The sequence below is a fragment of the Crocodylus siamensis genome, chromosome 6 (genome assembly GCF_052110815.1).
Source record: "Crocodylus siamensis isolate JL-2025a chromosome 6, ASM5211081v1, whole genome shotgun sequence".
In the NCBI taxonomy this organism is placed as follows: Eukaryota; Metazoa; Chordata; order Crocodylia; family Crocodylidae; genus Crocodylus; species Crocodylus siamensis.
In genome coordinates, this window is record NC_143400.1 from 70,489,596 (window position 1) to 70,508,512 (window position 18,917).

An 18,917-nucleotide genomic window follows, 5' to 3' on the forward strand; every position below is an offset into this window, starting at 1 on the left:
CTAGTAATTATGGGAGTACCAACTGCAGTGAAAGGCATGCTGTGGATGCTTTTTGCCATTAGAGCTATACCAGTTTCCCCAAACGATGGAGCTCTGCCAGCAAAAGCTGCATCCACACTGAGCACATCTACTGTGCAGTCTCTGAATAATAGACAATTAGGGTTAGAAGGAACCTCAGGAGGTCATCTAGTCCAACCCCTTGCTCAAAGCAGGATCATCCTCAACTAGATCATTCCAGCCAAATCTTTATCTAGCTTCCACCACTTCTCTGTGTAACCTGTTGTAGTGTTTTACTACCTTTCTGGTGAGAGAATTTTTCCTAATATCGAACCTAAACTTCCTTTGCTGCAACTTGAGATGGTTGCTCCTTGTTTTGTCATCTACCATCACTGAGAACAGTCTAGCTCTATCCTCTTTTGAACACCCCTCCCCCCCTTTCAGGTAGTTGAAGGCTGCTATTAAATCCCTTCTGTCTTCTCCAAACTAAATCAGCCCCGTTCCATAGATTTCTAGGGTTGGAAGTGGCCTAATTAGATCATCGAGTCCAACCCCCTGCTCTTGGCAGGAAAGAGAGCTGGGTCAAGTGACCCAAGTCAGATACTTGTCTAACCTCCTCTTGAACACCTGCAAGGTAGGGGAAAGCACCACCTCCCTTGGAAATCCATTCCATATTTTGGCAACCCTCACCATAAAGAATTTCTTCCTGATGTCCAATCTAAATCTGCTCTCCTTCTGTTTATGGCCGTTGTTTCTAGTAACCTCGAGGGGTACTCTGGTAAGCAGAGTATCCCCTATTCCCTGCTGACCCCGCCCCGATGAGTTTGTAGGCAGCCATAAGATCACCTCTCAGACTTCTCCTGTGGAGACTTAAGAGATTCAGGTCCCACAGTCTGTCTTCATAGGATCTTACCTGCAGGCCCTCAACCATATGAGCAGCCCTTCTCTGAACCCTTTCAAGGTTATCCACATCCCTCTTGAAGTGCAGCATCCAAAACTGGATGCAGTACTCCCTAGACCTGCTCATGATACACCTGTTAATACAAGACAGAGTGCGGTTAACCTTACTTATTACCTCGTCACATTGGTGACTCATGTTCATTTTTGCGTTGACTATGACTCTGAGATCCCTTTCCATTGGTGTGCTACATAGAATGATACTTCCCAGTCTATAGGTGTATTAGTGATTTTTTTTTTCTCCAGGTGCAGCACTTTGCACTTCTTTATTAAATTGCATCCTATTCTAATCTGCCCACTTCCCCAGTCTATCCAAATCTGCCTGAATTTGCTCCCTACCCTCTAGTGTGTTTACTGTACCCCATAGTTTGGTGTCATCTACAAATCTGGACAGAGTGCTTTCTACACCCTCAACCAGATTGCTGATGAAGATATTGAACAGTGCTGGTCCAAGGACTGAGCCTTGGGGGACATCACTACCCACATCTCTCCAGGTAGATACTGACCCATCCACCACCACTCTCTGGGTGCGTCCCATGAGCCAGTTTTCCACCCGCCTGGCTGTGAAAAAAATCCATGTCACAGCTACTTAGTTTACTAGTCTTTCCTCATTGGTCGTGTACCCGAGCCCCTCACCATTTTTGTTGCTCTCCACTGGACTGTCTCCAATATGTCCACATCCTTTCTGTAGTGGGGGGCCCAAAACTGAACATAGTACTCCAGGTGTGGCCTCACCAGTGCTGAATAGAGGGGAATAATCACTTCCCTTGACCTGCTGGCAACACTTTTACTGATGCAGTCCAGTATGCCCTTAGCCTTCTTGGCAACAAGGGCACACTGTTAGCTTATACTCAGCTTATTGTTCACTGTAACCCCCAGGCCCTTTTCTGCAAAGCTGCTGTCCAGCCAGTCAGCCCCCAGCCTGTACTGGTGTATGGGATTGTTCCATCCTAAGTGCAGGACTTTTTCCTCATTGAACCTCATTAGATTTCTTTTGGTCCAATCCTCTAATTTGTCTAAGTCACTCTGAATCCTAGTTCTACTCTCCAGCATACCTACTACTCCCCCCAGCTTGATGTCCTCTGCAGACTTGCTGAGGGTGCGCTCCATGCCATCTTCCAGGTCACTGATAAAGACTTTGAACAAAATTGGCCCCAGGACCAATCCCTGAGGCACTCCACTTGATACTGGCTGCCAACTAGACATCAAGCCATTGATTACTACTCTCTGAGCCTAAAGCTCCAGCTAGTTTTCTATCCACCTTACATTCCATTCATCCAACCCATGCTTTTTTAGCTGCAAGAATATTATGAGAGACCATATCAAAAGCCTTGCTAATATCAAGGTACACCACACTATCTGTCTTCTACATCCATAGAGCCAGTCAGCTCATCATAGAAGGCAATCAGGTTGGTCAGGCATCACTTGCCCCTGGTAAATCCATGCTGACTCTTCCTAATGATCTTCTCCAAGTGCTTAGAAATGGATTTCTTGAGGATCTGCTCCATGATTTTTTCCAGGGACTGAGGGGAGGCTGACTGGTCTGTCATTCTCTGGATCCTCCTTCTTCCCTTTCTTAAATATGGGCACTATGTTTGCCCTTTTCCAGTCATCCAGGACCACTCCCAATTGCCATGAGTTTTCAAAGATGATGGCCAGTGGCACTGCAATCTCTTCAGCCAATTCCCTCAGCACCCTTGGGTGCATCCCATCTGGCCCCATGTACTTGTGTACATGTCCAGCTTTTCTAAATAGTCACTAACCTGTTCTTGTACCACTGTTGGCTACTCACCTCTGCTTGAAACTGTGCAGCCTTGTGCAGTAGTCTGCCTTGTGCAAATCTTGCCTGTGAAGACTGACGCAAAAAAGGAATTGAGTACTTCAACCTTTTCTGCATCCTGTCACAAGATTGCCTCCCCCATTCAGTAAGAGACCCACACTTTCTCTGACCCCTCCTCGTGCTACCAACCTACTTGTAGAAATCCTTCTTGTTGCCCTTCACATCCCTTCCTGGGTGCAACTCCAATTGTGCTTTGGCCTGCCTTCCTAACTTCATCCCTGCATGTCTGAGCAATGCTCTTATACTCCTCCCAATTTATTTGTCCAAGTTTCCACTTCTTATAAGCTTCCTTTTTGTAACTTAGTTTACTGAAGAGTTCCCTGGTAAGCCAAGCTGGTGTTCTGCCATACTTGCTAGTCTTTCTGCACATTGTTCCTGCACTTTTAGTAAGGTTTTTTTCAAGCTACTGCACAGTAATGTATCACAGAAAAACAGTTCTAATATGCTACTGCACAGTAGCATCACTAAAGGCATTCACCAGTGCTACTGCACAGTAACACCAGTTACTGTGTGTTTACTTAATACTTGATTATACAAGTACTAAATAAATGCTCAGTAACCACTGTGCAGTAATGTCTTGTGTAGACACACCCACGGAGTATTTTACTGGCAGAACTAGGTAGACTACAGGTTGTAATCTTTTTCTAACCGTGAGAGCAGAATATGTAACAGAGACAGGGTTGCCAGCTGCATGTAAAAAACAAGACTAAAAACCCTTGTTTGTTTAAAAAAAAAATATTAAAGCATTAAAAAAATTGACCTGCCCATAAACTAGGAAACTATGAGCTTGATTGAGGCTAAGTGTAGGTCTTGATAGAGGAGAGCAGCAGGCCTGTGCGAATAAGGAAGTATTTGATTCGGATTTGGCTAATTTGGAGGACAGTGATTCGATTCAGGGATTCGGGTCACTGTCCTGCATTGATTCAGCCAAAACAGCTTCGGAAGATTCAGCCCTGATTCTGACAGTTTCAGTGATAGAAATCTGCTGGGGAGAGGCAGGCAGTTGGGTGGCTCCTCTGGCTGTGCCTGCCTCTCCCTGGGCAGGAGAGCTGCAGGAGAAGCACCCATGGCTGCCTGGCCCCAGCCCAGTCCCAGCATTTTTTTTTTTTTTTTAAAAGGTGCTGTACTCACTGTTCTGCGGGAGTGGTCATTGAGGCCTCTGGGCACTCATGGCAGAGCCTCACTATGCAGTGGGGGGCAGCAGGGATTGCCCCCCCCAACCTGGCACCTGTGTGGCAGCTGCCTTATAGTGCAGTTGTAGCAGGGCTCAGCACTGCCTGGGAGCTGGGGCTCCTGGGTGACAGCTGGAGCAACCCCAGTTCCCAGACAGCACATGGTGCCCTGCTGAGCCACGCTGCACCCCCAATATGTGACAGCTGCTACATGGGTGCCAGGCGGGCAGGGGGGCAATCCCCACTGCCCCATGCTGTGCAGGGGTGCTCTGCCACAAGCCATCAGAGGCCCCAATTGCTGCTGCCAGAGCCAGTGAGTATGGGGCTTTTTTTTTTTTTTTTTTTTTTTTTTTTTTAAAGGAAGACTGGGGTGGAGGGATGGAGATTGGTGAGTGGGAGCTGTGCAGGGAGCTTTGCCACATGGCCCCAGAGCCCCTACTACAGCTGGTGAGTACAGGACTTTTAAGTCCCCAGGTGGGGGATGGGACCGGAGAGAGCATCCATGGGGGCTTCTCCTGTGGCTCCTCCAGCTGTGCCTGCCTCTGCCCCAGCAGGGGAAGCTGCGGGGGCTCTGCCCTGCTGCCGCTTGCCTAGCTGGCGCAGAGTGTGCAATGCAGGCATGGCTCGCTTCAGGCAGCAGCAGGGCAGAGCCCCTGCTCCTAGTACTTCCACACCCACATCAGTGCTGGGAGCGGGGTCTTTGCCCTGCCGCCATTTGCCAGGCAGTGTGGAATGCGTGTGCAACTGCGCTGGGAGCAGGGGCTATGTCCTGCTGCCACTTGCAGGCAAGGCTTGCTTCAGGTGGAAGGGGGCATCTTGCCCCAACCCCCCCACCCCCCCTCGGCTGGGCAAGCGGCAGCAGGGTGCAGTCCCCTCTCCCACCGCTGCCCCACCTGCATGCTGCACCCCAGTACCTGGGTAACGCACCCCCAGCTTGTCCCAGTCCCAATCCCCCAACCCCAATAGACTTACTAGCTGGAGGCAGCTGTGTCAGCTGTCTGTTTAGTCTATGGCTAAATCTCCAAATCAGCCAAATCTTTTCCGAAGCTTTTCCAAATTGATTTGGATGCTTCAAATTGATTTGGAGCTTTTACTTGGTATCTGGATTCAGTCCCTGAATTGGGCCGAATCTCCTCTGAATTAAGTCAGCTACCGAAGCTTCTCGCAGCCCTACAGAGGAGTGCCACCTTGGGTCTGAGCAGGAGCCAACTTGGTGTCCTGCAGAGAGCTCTCTGTCAGGGCTTTGTGATCCACAAAAGTCTATAATGGCTGCTTACCTGGAAGGTAGGCAGGACCACATGGTCCTGGGCAGTATGAGGCACTATGTGAGACAGGAGGTAGTGTGGCCAAAACAGAGCTGCAGGGAAGGGAGAGGGGTGGCAGGTGTGGGTCTGAGCCAGGATGTGGGGAGTGGAGGCAACAGTGCTCAGGTTGTGGGGCAGGGAGGGGAAGAATCACTGTGTGGGGTCCTGTCAAGGATATCAGGCTATGGTGTTGAGTAGGAGAGCCCCGAGGTGGGGGCAACAAAATGTAAGACAGTTGCTACAGTCGAGCAAGACTTCATTGTGTGGGGTTTCAAGCCAGATTTAGGAAGTCAGTGTTAAGCCCCTGAATTTGAAGCTGGCCCTTCTTTCTGCCATCCAGAGCCTGTCTGATGAGTTACATTTTCACTATGTAAAATATGCCAGTAAAAAAATGTGGTTGTCAGTAAAAAGTTTGCATTTTTTTCACTGAGCTGCAATCCTGAACGGGGACAGACCTAAGTTTCTAGCCCTTTTGGTTGTGAAATTAGCAGCCCAAATTGGAAGTAAATGTAAATCACTCAGCAGTGTAGTAGTGCTAAGCCTATGGATAGCTGACACAGTTTTTAAGATGTAACTGTCCTTAATCCAGTGAATTCTCCTAAGTGTTGATTCTAAAGCTCAATGATGACACTTTACATGGCATTATTAACTATTTTGTAACAGTTTCCTTCTGTGAATGGAACAGGGATGGTGGAAGAAGAGTGGGTCCCAGGAGTAAAAGCTGAGAGCTCCTCCACTGGAAAGGGAAGGGAGAACTGGCACAAAGAACAGGGAATAAAGAGAGAGGCCTAGTCTGCACTCCAGACTAGCATAGCTACATTGGCTGGGCAGTAAGGGTGTACAAAATGGGCCCCATTTGATTCAGATTCAGCTCAAATCGGGGGCAGTGATTTGATTAGGTGATTCAGATCACAGTCCCCAGTTCGATTTGGCTGAATCTGGAGATTCAATGCTGATTCGGAGAAGCAGCAATTTGGACATAGGCACAGCTTTAAATGTTTTTTCTACAGATCTCGAGGTACCAGGCATGGCTTATAAACACTGCAGTGCTGGGGTGGATGGAGCATCCCACAGGAGCATGGGGAGCAGGGGGGACAACCCATACGCTCCATGGCAAACCTGGTCCATCTGGGAGCATACTGGGGGCCCCCCCGTGCCTCCCTGGCTCGGCGATTGGCCACGGGGGGATCCCGGGTGCCCCTCCAGACCCAGAAGGCACCAGTCACTGAGTCAGAGGGGTGCTGGGGGCCCCCCACCCCAGTGCACTCCCTGGCAGACTTATTAGACGCTCCACGTGCCCCAGCATTGCAGTGTTTATGAGCCACCTGCTACCTAGAGGTATGTTGAAAAAACATTTAAAGCTGTGTCTAGATCTGAATCGCCGAATCTTTTCAAATCTCTCTGAATAGATTCAGAGGGTTATGATCCGATTCGGAGAAAATAAAGCGTCCCCTAATTCTATTTGGATTTGTAGATTCTGCCACTGAATCAAGCCAGATCTCCGCCAAATTGAATCAGGAACTGAAGTTACACACAGCCCTAATGGTCAGTATGAAAAAATGCCATCTCAAGTCAATGTAGCTGTGCCAGCAAAACTCCTGGTGTGGACACATCTATGCTACAGACAAGTGTTTTTGTTGGCTTAGCTTATGTCATAGCAGGAGGTGGGGTAGCTATGCTGGCAGAAAAATCCCGTCTGTCAGCACATATTGCATCTTCACTGGAGGACTCTGCCAACATAGCTGTAGTGACTGAGGCTCTAGTGCAGACATGCTTAGAAAGAGGAGAAACACAGGGCAGACAGAATAAGATTTGCCAAAAGAGATTTAGGAAGTAATGCTAAAAAAAAAAAAAAAAAAAAAGCTTTGTAATTGGACACAGGCTGTATTCTACCTTTGATCTTTGTGCAAATGGTCAGTGGACATTGAGGCCTGGTGTTAGATAAAAAGAATTCCATTTGACTCCTTTAAGGTTTCATCTCAGTTTTCTGTGAAAGTTCACTGGAGTATTTGTTGTGCCTTTCTGGTAGTCCATTATATTATACCTTTTTATGCCATCTTGGTACAAGTAAAAAGGAATGTGTTAATGCTGTAACATGTTCTGAGTGCACTGTTATGACATCAAGGCAATGTGTGACTATTTCAGGCTTAATGTTGATCGAACTATCAGCAATATCTTCTTAGTCAATCATATCCTTGTCATTGTCTATGTCTAGTTTTGGCTTTTGAGTCTCGTTATGTTCCTATTATTAAACTGGCAAGCTTTTATATTTTTCAAGTTGAACCTTTCTTTGTGTGTTCATTGTTGGGCTGTGCTCTGGTGCTAATTTCTTTTGGATCATCTACCAGTGAATTTTGAAGTTTTATTCACTACCTGATTTTCCTTACAAATCCTTCTTTTTGCCAAAATATCTATAAATCTGATTGGGTCAGTTCAGTTGATGGAAAAAAAAATCTGGCCATTGCCAATCTTTTTGTTAATATTTTAGAAGGATTTTGGATTCTAAAACCATTCCAGTATTTATATATCTATATAACATTACTTATCTCCATTAAAACATAAATTGTACTGATTAATTTAATATCAATATTAAACATAAACAGGCCTGTCTATACCCAGGTTTGAGGAGCCAGATGTTTGAATAGTGCCATCTTCTACAACTGTCCCACTGATTGCAATGAATCTCCTCACAAAGAAAATTATTACATATTCAACTTGAGTAAATGAATTAACAGAATCTGGATCTTGGGAAATATGCAGGGGACATCAGTGTTTAGTTCAGTGTTTATATGGCATCTAGTTGGGACCATTTGTAACTACTTGAATGTAACTTAACTATTAACAAATAAAAATAATCCCTAGTTTATACACCCATCCCTCCTTCCAGATTCAAAAACTTGATCTGCCGTAACTAAATTTTTAGATCTAAACAATCCTGTCAAGCCATCTCCCACACTGTACATGTTAGAAAGTCTGTCTGTTCATACACTGGTGTGTACATTTTCTACAGTATCTCTCCCTTGAACACCTAGAAAATATACAAAGTATGAAACGGATATGGAGAAGTTTTGGTCTGCTCTGAGTGATGCTAAAAATACATATCAGATTGCACTGTATATATAAAGCGTGCAATTGAAAAGCTTCTAACTTAGTCAAAACACAACCAATTTTCACTGGACTGCCCAAAGGCAAATCTCCTTTTTAAAAGCTGTATCTCTGCCAAATTTCAGCTATTTTACTCAAAATTATTTCAGTGCTGCTTTCACACATAAGCAGCAGCAAATGCCAGAAGGCTCAGCTGATGCATTTCCTGCTAATCCCTCCTTTAGGGCATAAATTGCCCTGCCTGTAACAGATGCTTACAATCCACTTTGCACCTGAAGCTTCTTGTTAAGCACACCAGATCCTGAATGCTCTAGACGGTGCTGCACATGCTGGAGCTGTACAAATGAGAGTCCCTCACTATTGCAACTATGTGAAAATCCTCCAAAAGGAGTTTCAACTAAACAGAAGGGAAAGCATGAAGAGTAAAGAGCCAAAGAAACCCAACTGCTTGTTCATGCCTAGCATACATGGCAGAAGGCCAGGGCTAGCAGGACTTAACCCACCACCCACCCCCACCCCCAGGCAGAGCAGCAGGTACGGCTGCAGGGCAGCCCAGCCATGGGCTCTGGCTGGCTACAGTAGGGGTGGAGAGGGGTGCACACTCAGCCAGGATCATAGCCTCTTGTGTGCATCACTGCCCAGCACTGCCAGGCAAGTATCAGCCTACTCTCTGAAGGGAAAGGGACAGGGGTGGGAGAGCAGATCAAGGCCCCCACATTGAGGGAGGAAGTGGGGCAGGGGCTGGGGTGAATGAGGCTCCTGCCTAGGCCAGGTCGTGGGACACTTGAAGCCTGCCTCCTCCCCGGCTTGTTTTGTATGTATGGTGGAGGCGGGCTGCTACGTGCTGGGCCCTGTGCTCCACTGCCACTGCCGGAGCTGTGCAGCGGGGTGCAGACCCCACCATGTAGCAGCAGCCTGTCTCTGCCCTGTGCACAGATCTGGAAGGCACATGCCCTCTGGGCCTCCCCCGAGGTGCATACAGTGGTGGGAGCGCCCCCCCACCCATGCCCCTGGATTAGCCGCCCTGGCTCTGACCCTTCCATAACCAGCCAAACAATGGTCTAGTCCTGGCCCCAGCATGGGCCAGTCGAAGGTACTCTCTCGATTGGTTGGAGTCTTTGGCCCCTCACTCCCTCCAGAGGTCCACCCTCTGGGCTCAGGTGACACCAGGATGTTCTCTTAGGCCCCAGTCCCACATGATGGGCCCCAGAATCTTACTGTAGGACCCCACCCGGGTTCCTCCCTTCAGGTGGACTCTGCCACCATCATACCAGGCCATAGATCTCCCTGCCAACAGTTCCCCTTCAGGTGTGGTCCCCTCACTGGGGGAACCACCCACAGGCCAATTGAGACCCCAGGCCCCTGGCTCTTGAGCGTCCCTCTCGGTGGGCCCCCTAGGCCTTCTGCCTATTCTGGTTCTGGCTCCCACCTGGGCCAGTCAGGGGAAACTCTGGCAGGGCTCACTGTATAACTTGTACTCTTTTCCCAGGGTCCCCCTCTCTGGGTCCTCCTTCATGGATGTGGGGAGTTGGGATGTCTCACACCATGACTGGTGCCTCAGGGTCTCACAGGGGACTCTCACTCCCCCCAGGCAGTAGGTCGTGGTGCTACTACAGATGTTATTTTTGACCCACACTCTGCCTCCCCACAATGGAGGACTTACCGGGGTCAGAACTCAGCTCTCACTCTCTGGCTGAACATCGATTCTTCCCTCACTGGGTTCCAGCTCACACTGCCCCCTCATGCTGGGGCTTCTTGCTGCCCCCTCCCACTGGAGCTTGGGTGTTGCATTTGACCCACACTCAGCTTCCCTGCAGTGGAGGACTTACTGGGGTCAGGACTCAGCCCTCTCACTCTCTGGCTGAGCCCCCAGTCTTCCCTCATTGGGGCTCCCCAGTACAGCCCCCTCACACTGGGGCCCCCAGATTTCTGCCTCATGCTCACTGGGGCTCCTTTTCACTGCCCCCTCTACTCACAGTCTTAGGGCTTCCCTCCTCGGGTAGGCTCAGGTGGCCTCAGCCCCGCCTGGCCTTCAACTCTCCCACTTGGGGTATCAAACCCCCACAGGGTTCAGGAGGCCTCAGCCACACCTGGCTCTGGCTCCCCACTCTTTCTCAAGGCTAGCACCCCCACAACTACCACCAATGGAATGTGACCCACCTGAAGGTGAGGGCTAGGGGTTAAGTCACCCCGACTCACCTTTCACCAGGGTGATCACTGGCCTGGCATTTCCTGGGGGCTCCCACACCACTGGGAGCCCCACCAGGCCACCCACTCCCAACAGGGTGCAGTTTTAGGTAATGTCCAGGACAAGGGGATAATGTCCTATCATCCCCTACAGCTCCTCCCTTACCTCTGGATGAAACTCAGCAACCCTCTGGCTAAACAGTATTGTTGCCTGACCTCTAGCAGCCAAACTGCGCTGTTTATATGGGCAGCCCTGAACCCCAAATGGCTGCCCTCATTAGGCACCTGGCGGCTGCCAGCTCCAGGGCCTTAAAGTGGCGGGCACACACACTGCCCTGCCACACAAGCATTTTATGGCTTTAGTTCATGTCAGTGATATATAGGAGCAATGCTAGAGATCTAAATGTTGATTAGATTAAAAAGCAAGGAGCTTCACCCACACACACAAATGATTTCTGTTGATCTTAATAGGTGTTACATTGGACCCAAAGTAGGCACAGTTCATGATTATAATCAATTCTGAATTTGTGTTTCAACCCTTGAGTGATAAAAGAAGTTGTTGAACCAACTTCAGCTTGATGGCTTTTCTAAGGCATGGAGTTGTTGTGATTGCTACTTCTCAACAATGATTTGAGAATCTTTTTGCTTTGTGTTTTGAGAGCATATCCTTTTGACATATCTTAAATTAACTGCTGAGACCCTCGCTCTGACCAGAGTTTTAATACACTTACTTTTAGAAGTGCATTACGTTCAGCCACAAATAAATAAGGAAGAATACATGGAAATATGGATTCTTGGTATTGTTTTAATAACATCATGCTCTGTCTCCATTTTGCTAATACAATGATAAAAATGTTAAAATGCTGCAGCACACTCACCTTGATTCAGTAGTTGGTCTGTAATCACTTACTAGCACTCTCTTTGCATTACCCTCATGCTCATGGGAGACATTGCTATAAATTAGACATGCTGAAAGCATAGTGTGTACTTAATTTGATAATTAAGCTGCATTGAATAAGGTTAATGCCTAATTCTGATCTGAATTTCTATTTGTATTTCAGGATATAGGGTTTTGAGTCATTAAGATCACTATGCTCATCTACCATGCTTAATGCAATTCTGTTCAACATTACTGAAACTAGCAAACAGGATCGTTATCAGTTACTTAAGTGTCTTCTAATGCATTAGCCTTAAGAACAATAGACAGATAGATAAAGCCATAACTGTAAAGCTAGTTGTAGTTTTAATACTCTACTCAGCCAGTATCCTTTTTGACAGGCTATATGCACAGCATATGAAAACTAAGACATACTCCTGCTTCCACTGAAATTAGTGTGGAGGTAGAGCTAAGCTCTTTTTTGTTGCGTATATTCCCACATGGCAAGAAACTAGTCTGGCCAATACTGTTGCCAACGTATTGAGGTATTGAATGGTTTAATTCTTTTTTCCTGTATTGTGCTTCTCAGCCATTTTATTAAATAGTTAAAAATAGTAAGCCAGGAAATCTATGCTTGGGGGAAACCACAAGGCATCCTGTGGCCTGTACAAGGCAGATCATAATGAAGATCATATGTTAGAGCTCAAGAGGCACTCTCTCTGCTGAAGGTCTGATCCTGTAATGTATTGAGCATCTTCAGCATCTCTTGAATTCAGCTGATGGCACCCTAAGGAAAACAAATGGAAGCTCAGGGCCCCTGCTTAACACCTCAGGACAACTGGTAACCAACATTCAGGGAAAAAAAACTGTACTCCTGAATCCCCACTTTGCTTTGGTATTTCACTGGACCATGGGGAAAGTGGAGTGAGATAAGTCTCACAAGGGCATGCCGGGACTGACAGCCTCCCCAGTGTGGATGCGGAGTAGGTGAGTACCAACTGGAAAAGCTAGACATTTATAAGTCAGTGGGACTGGATGGACTCCATCCCAGAGTGCTGAAGGAGCTGGCTGAGGTCATCGTGGAATCCCTGGCAAAGCTTTTTCAGAAATTGTGGCACACAGGGGAGATCCCTGAGGATTGGAAGAGAGCCAACATTGTGCCCATCTTCAAGAAGGGGAAGAGGGAGGACCCAGGCAACTATAGGCCAATCAGCCTAACCTCCATCCCAGGGAAAATCCTCGAAAAGCTAATTAAAGAATCTATGTGTGATACGCTAGCAGAAGGTAACATTCTGAATGACAGCCAGCCTGGCTTTGTCACAGGTAGGTCTCGTCTTACCAATCTCATCTCCTTCTATGACCAAGTATCTCACCACCTGGACGTAGGAGGCAAAGTAGACATTATATACCTAGACTTCCAAAAGACTTTTGATCTAGTATCCCAGGATATCCTTGTGGGAAAACTGGAAGATTGGGCCTCAGCTGCTCGATGGTTCAGTGGGTGGGAAACTGGCTACAGGTTAGGACCCAAAGAGTTCTCATGAATGGGTCCATGTTGTCTTGGCACGAAGTGGCCAGTGGTGTCGCTCAGGGAACCGTGCTTTGACTAGTGCTTTTCAACATCTTTATCAATGATTTCGACAGGGGAGTGAAAAGCTGGCTGGCCAAGTTCGCAGATGACACCAAGTTATGGGGTGGTGTGCCCACACTAGAAAATAGGTTGCTGATGCAGGCAGACCTGGACAGGCTAGAGAGTTGGGCAGACTGGAACCAGATGAAATTTAACACTTCCAAGTATAAGGTGCTCCATCTGGGGGCAAATAAACGTCAACATACATACAGACTTGGAGGTGACAGCCTGACCTGCACCATGGCCAAAAAGGACCTAGGGGTAATGATTGACCATCACGTGAATATAAGCTGTCAGTTCAATGCAGTGGCCAGCAGGGCAAACAACGTGATGGAACTCATCAACCCATGCATCTTGTGTAAAACTAAGGAAGTGATACTCCTGCTGTACTTGGCACTGGTGAGACCACAGTTGGAGTACTGCATCCAGTACTGGGCGCCGCACTTCAGTAAGGACATGGAAAAACTTGAGAGGGTCCAGAGAAGAGCCACTCATATGGCTTGCCTTGCAAGTCCCTGATCATATGAGGAAAGCCTGGGGGACCTGGGCCTCTTTAGCCTAAAGAAGAGAAGGTTGAGATGGGACTTGATAGCGTCTTATCACTGTCCCTTCCAGCCCCTAACAATCTACAAATCTGTGAATAATGAAGTGAGCTTGGGCTTATGAAAGCTTATACTATACATCTCTGATTTATTTAGTCCAGGAATTGGCAATTATTTGGGTTGGCAGGGCACTTAATGAGTTTTGGTGACCAGTTAAGAGCCATATCTCTCTTTCTCTCTCTGGCCCAGAGATAGAGAGCATACTGGAAGCAGCCCTGGTTGCTGGCACCACGTGGCTGCTAAAGCTAGAATCATGGCCTACCTGCAGATTGGATCCAGTAACTTGGTGGGAGCCTACCTGTGGCTGGGTCCAATCAGTCGGTGGCCTGGATCTGACCTGCAGGCCATATTTTGCCTATCCCTGGGTTAATAACCCAAAGGTGCAAATCTACCCTGCCTTCTACCCAGCAAACTCAGCCATTGCTAAAAAGGTACTGACTTGGTTTCCCTGGCTCTTGAAAGCAGGAATATTATGTGTTATAAAACATTTCAGAAAATGTGTTATTTTATAAAGAATGCACTTCTGTAGTTAGAAACATTCATGTAATCTATGAATGCTTTATAGCATGACCAGGTATTGTCTATACCAACTAGGGATACACTGTGAGCAGTTTGTAGACTGCCAAGCTTTGTAGGCATGGCTAAAGTTGTATAGCGTTTGGGGCAAAATTTTGAAAAGTATTTAGGTTCCTTACTCCCACTGAAATCAATAGCAGTTAGGAATCCAAATACTTTTGAAAAGATGGCCTTTTGAGAATATTTCCTTTCTGTTCCCCAAAGCTAATATTGCATCATTTCAGAGGAAGCATTCTATCTCCCCTTCAAGAAAAAAGGCTAACTATGTCATGTTTCAGGCATCACTATTTCACATAGGAAGACATTCTCTAGTGATAGAGGATTGTACAAGCTGAACTTGAAAATGTGACACGAGTACTGGTATTGCTAGTGCTATAGCTAGAAATAAATTGCATCCCTGCTCCTGTGTGCTTCTGATTATATATCCAAGGTTTCATAGATTTCATAGATTTCATAGACATTAGGGCTGGAAGGGACCTCGGGAGATCATCGAGTCCAGCCCCCTGCCCAAAGGGCAGGAAGTCAGCTGGGGTCATAGGATCCCAGCAAGATAAGCATCCAATTTACTCTTGAAGGTGTTCAATGTAGGCGCTTGAACCACCTCCGCTGGCAGACTGTTCCAGACCTTGGGGGCTCGGACAGTAAAGAAATTCTTCCTTATGTCCAGCCTGAAACGGTCTTGCAGGAGTTTGTGACCGTTCAACCTCGTCATCCCTTGGGGCGCTCTGGTGAACAAACGTTCCCCCAGATCCTGGTGGTCACCCCTGATAAACTTATAGGTGGCCATCAGATCACCCCTGAGCCTGCGCTTTTCCAGGCTAAAGAGTCCCATGGCTCTCAGCCTGTCATCGTAAGATCTGTTTTCCTGACCTCTGATCATGCACGTGGCTCTCCTCTGGACTCCCTCAAGTTTCTCCACATCCTTTTTGAATTGTGGAGCCCAAAACTGGACACAGTACTCCAGCTGCGGCCTCACCAAGGCCGAGTACAAGGGGAGAATGACATCCCGGGATTTGCTCAAGAAGCATCTATGGATGCAGGCCAGCGTTTTGGTCGCTTTACTAGCCGCAGCATCGCATTGCAGGCTCATGTTCATCTTGTGGTCAATGATGACCCCCAGGTCTCTTTCTTCTGTAGTGCTATCCAACGTAGCACTGCCGAGCCTATACGGGTGCTGCAGGTTTATCCTCCCAAGGTGGAGAACCTTGCATTTTTCAGTGTTAAACACCATCAGGTTCTCGTCCGCCCATTTGCTGAGCTTGTCCAGGTCAGCCTGGATCACCCGCCTATCTTCTGGTGTGGATGCTTTGCCCCAAAGTTTGGTGTCATCAGCGAACTTGGCCAGTCCACTCCTGACTCCAATGTCCACATCATTAATGAAGATGTTGAACAGGATGGGTCCCAGGACAGAGCCTTGAGGGACCTCACTGGTCACAGGGCACCACGATGAGTGACTGCCATTGCTTACAACCCTCTGGGTCCGACCACGGAGCCAGTTTCCCAGGCAGCGGATCGTGGTGGAGCCAAGGCCACAACTGGGCAGTTTGGCCAAGAGGTGATCATGGGATACCAGATCAAAGGCTTTTCTGAAGTCAAGATATATGACATCAATCTCTTCTCCCCTGTCCAGGTGATAGGTCACCTGGTCATAGAAGGAAATGAGATTGGTCAAACAAGACCTACCTGCCACAAACCCGTGCTGGCTATCCCTTAGAATGTTAGCCTGGGCCAGTCCATCAAGGATGGCCTCCTTAATAAACTTTTCTAAGATCTTCCCCAGGATAGAAGTCAGGCTAATGGGCCTGTAGTTAGCCGGATCCACTCTCCTCCCTTTCTTGAAGATCGGCACCACATTGGCCTTCTTCCAGTCTTCGGGCACTACACCAGAGCGCCAGGAGTTTTCAAAGATCCATGCCAGGGGCTGGGCTATGACACTCGCCAGCTCCTTGAGTACCCTGGGGTGCAGATTGTCAGGGTCGGCTGACTTGAAGGTATCCAGCTTCTCAAGGTGTTCCTTCACGAGGTCAGCATTTATGGAGGGTAGGGGATCCCCATCACCCGGATCTCCCTGTCCCATAGCAGGCATGGGCGCCCCATGGGACTGATGAAAGACTGATGCAAAGTACCTTTTTAATAGGTTGGCTTTTTTCTGGGCGTCAGTTGTCAGTTGCCCCATCTGGTTTAGTAGGGGTCCAACATTGCCCTTGCTTTTCCTCCGGCTCCCCACATATCTGAAAAAGGACTTAACTCAATAATTGGGGAAGGAAAACAAAGAGTCTTGTTTCCTTTTACTTAGCCTTGGGACTGTTTCACTTAGCCCAATATGTACAAATTACTCTAGAATTACTGAATAGTACTCTAAATTACTGAATCTGCTTCACACTGGAAAGAAATAATGATGGCTGGGTGGGATTTGGTGAACCAAGTTTTACCTTCCAGAGGACAGTGAAGCATATATACTAGCCCTGTAGGCTGGGCAGCTGGTGAAGATGTTGTTCTTGAGCTCCCTTCCGTGTACTCACTGCTATGACCAAATGCCACACTCTAGGGCAGGGGTTTTCAACGTTTTTTAGTAAGTGTACCCCCAGCGGCCTGACAGTATTCAGGAAGATATGCGCAACTGGATGTGGAGCGGAGGGGGGAGGGAGGGCTGGCATGTGGCCAGATGTGGAGCAGTGGCAGTGCAGGGTGGTGGGTGGTAGCAGCAGCTACCACATGCTAGCTTCCCCCCAGCATCTGGCCCAGCGCCTGTGCAGCCCGCAGAAGGGCACTGCTGCCCTTGCCTCCTCCCTCCCCCCGCCCTCAGCCCTGTTTCTGGGAGGCAGCAGTGTGAGGTGGGTGGCAGCACTCCATCCCCACCCACCTGCGCATACCCTCTAGGGTCTTCCTGTGTACCTGTGGTTGACAACCCCTGCTCTAGGCTAAGAACAAAGCATAGCATAAATGCAAAGTATCACTTCACAAAGAAATGACTTTCTTCCCCACTGCTCATCTAAGTTGATCTGTTATACCTCTGCTGCCATGGGTTATCAGCAAGGATCTGGGTTTTCCATTTCCCATGTAAAAATGGAAGAAAACATGGATTTCCCTTTTAACTGAGAAAAATGTGGTTTTCTCATTTTAATGGAAAAACGAGCAGACTTTCCACTTTTGCAAAGAGCTCTCTGCAGGCTGGCAGAGTTCCAGCCTGCAAGACACTGGGGGCAGCAGAAGGAGGGTGGTTTGGCAGGGGGCACCATGTGCATGTGCACACTCACACATGGCTGCCAGGCAGCCTGGAGAGCAGCTCCCACAGGTAAGTCTAGGGGGGTGGGGAATTGAGGCTCCCATAGGAAGAGAGTGAGTTGGGCAGGGCTGGAGCTCAGGTTACTGCCCAGCCAGGCAGTGCCTGGGGCTCGGGGCCCAGGGCTCGAATGTGCAGCTACAGTTCCTTGTCAGGGAGTAGGACAGGGCCATGGGTGACTCATCCAGGGGGAGGGTGGGAGACTGGCTTCCCACCACTGTGAGCAATCCCGGGAGGGCAGGGGGATGACAAGGAAGGCACATAGGTCCCAGATCTGAGCATGGGATGGGTGCAGGCTGCCCACCCTGCTGCCCTCCCCTGGGGCCTCCATAGCTCAGTGGGTAGGACCCAGCACAGCAGGGCAGAGCAGGGCCAGATGGCTCTTTGCCACTGCAAGCTCCATGCTGCCATGGCGAGGTGTGCCCTGCCCACCTGGCAGCAGCAGGGGTAGCAGTGTGGATTTGTGCCTCTCACTGCTGCCAGACAGATGGGGTGCTTCACCATCATGGCGTGGGGCTCAGCAGCAGGGAGCCTCCTCACCTGGCCCCTCTCTGTCCTGCTGTTTCAAGTCGTGCCTGCTGGGTCGCAGAGGTCCTGTAGGAGGGCTGCAGGGTGGGGAGCCAGAGCCTGAAGTGGGCAGCCCACATCTGCCCCCACCACAGGCTCCACTCTGGCTGTGCCACCCATGGAGGAGGGGGAGCTGGGCTCTGCTGCACCAGCCACTGTCTCCTGCAGGCAGCAGCCAGGGTTTGGGCACTGCTGCCAGGGGGAGGGAGGGGCGGGGAGGGGCAGGGGGCTGTAGACCCAGGTCCCTGGCCATGTAACCTTGGCAGGTGGGGGCTCCCTTGGGCAGGGCTGGGGAGCGGGGAGGGGCTGTGGGTAGGGAGTGAGGGGCAAGGACCTGCATCTTGTTCAGTGAAGGGAACAGGGAGACCTCTGATTTTTCCATGATAAAAAACCCAAAATCAAATACTAATATTGATAGGTACTTAAAATTTATTTTATTATAGTGATTGTGTCACTGGTGGGCTTCCAAACTGCTTTAAAATTGTAAATATATCAATAAAATATTGTGTTCAACTGATACCCATATATATAGTGCCTTTTAATTTTAACTGCTGACTTGCGGTTTTTTAATCAGAGAATTCACAGTTTTTTTAAAATCAGCGACTTTGCAGTTTTTAAACAGAGGAAACCAGGATCCCTGGTTATCAGGTGGGTAATCTTTGCAAAAGTTATGGAAGCTGCTTGACATATTTTTAGTCTATCATCAGCGTATTAGAAAAGTACATCCAGGAGACAAGTGACTTGTCAATGACCAAGTGACATTTAGGAGGCAAGTGACTTGTCGATGACCTTGGGGTAGTGCTTTTAAGTGGACGGCATG

At 48.4% G+C, this 18,917-nt stretch overlaps 1 protein-coding gene across 5 annotated transcripts in view; it reads left to right on the plus strand.

Moving 5' to 3' along the window:
• The window catches only part of LOC149862972 (uncharacterized), a 184,043-nt gene that overhangs the window by 8,393 nt on the left and 156,733 nt on the right, over nt 1-18,917 (plus strand). The gene's annotated exons all lie outside the window — the stretch shown is intronic.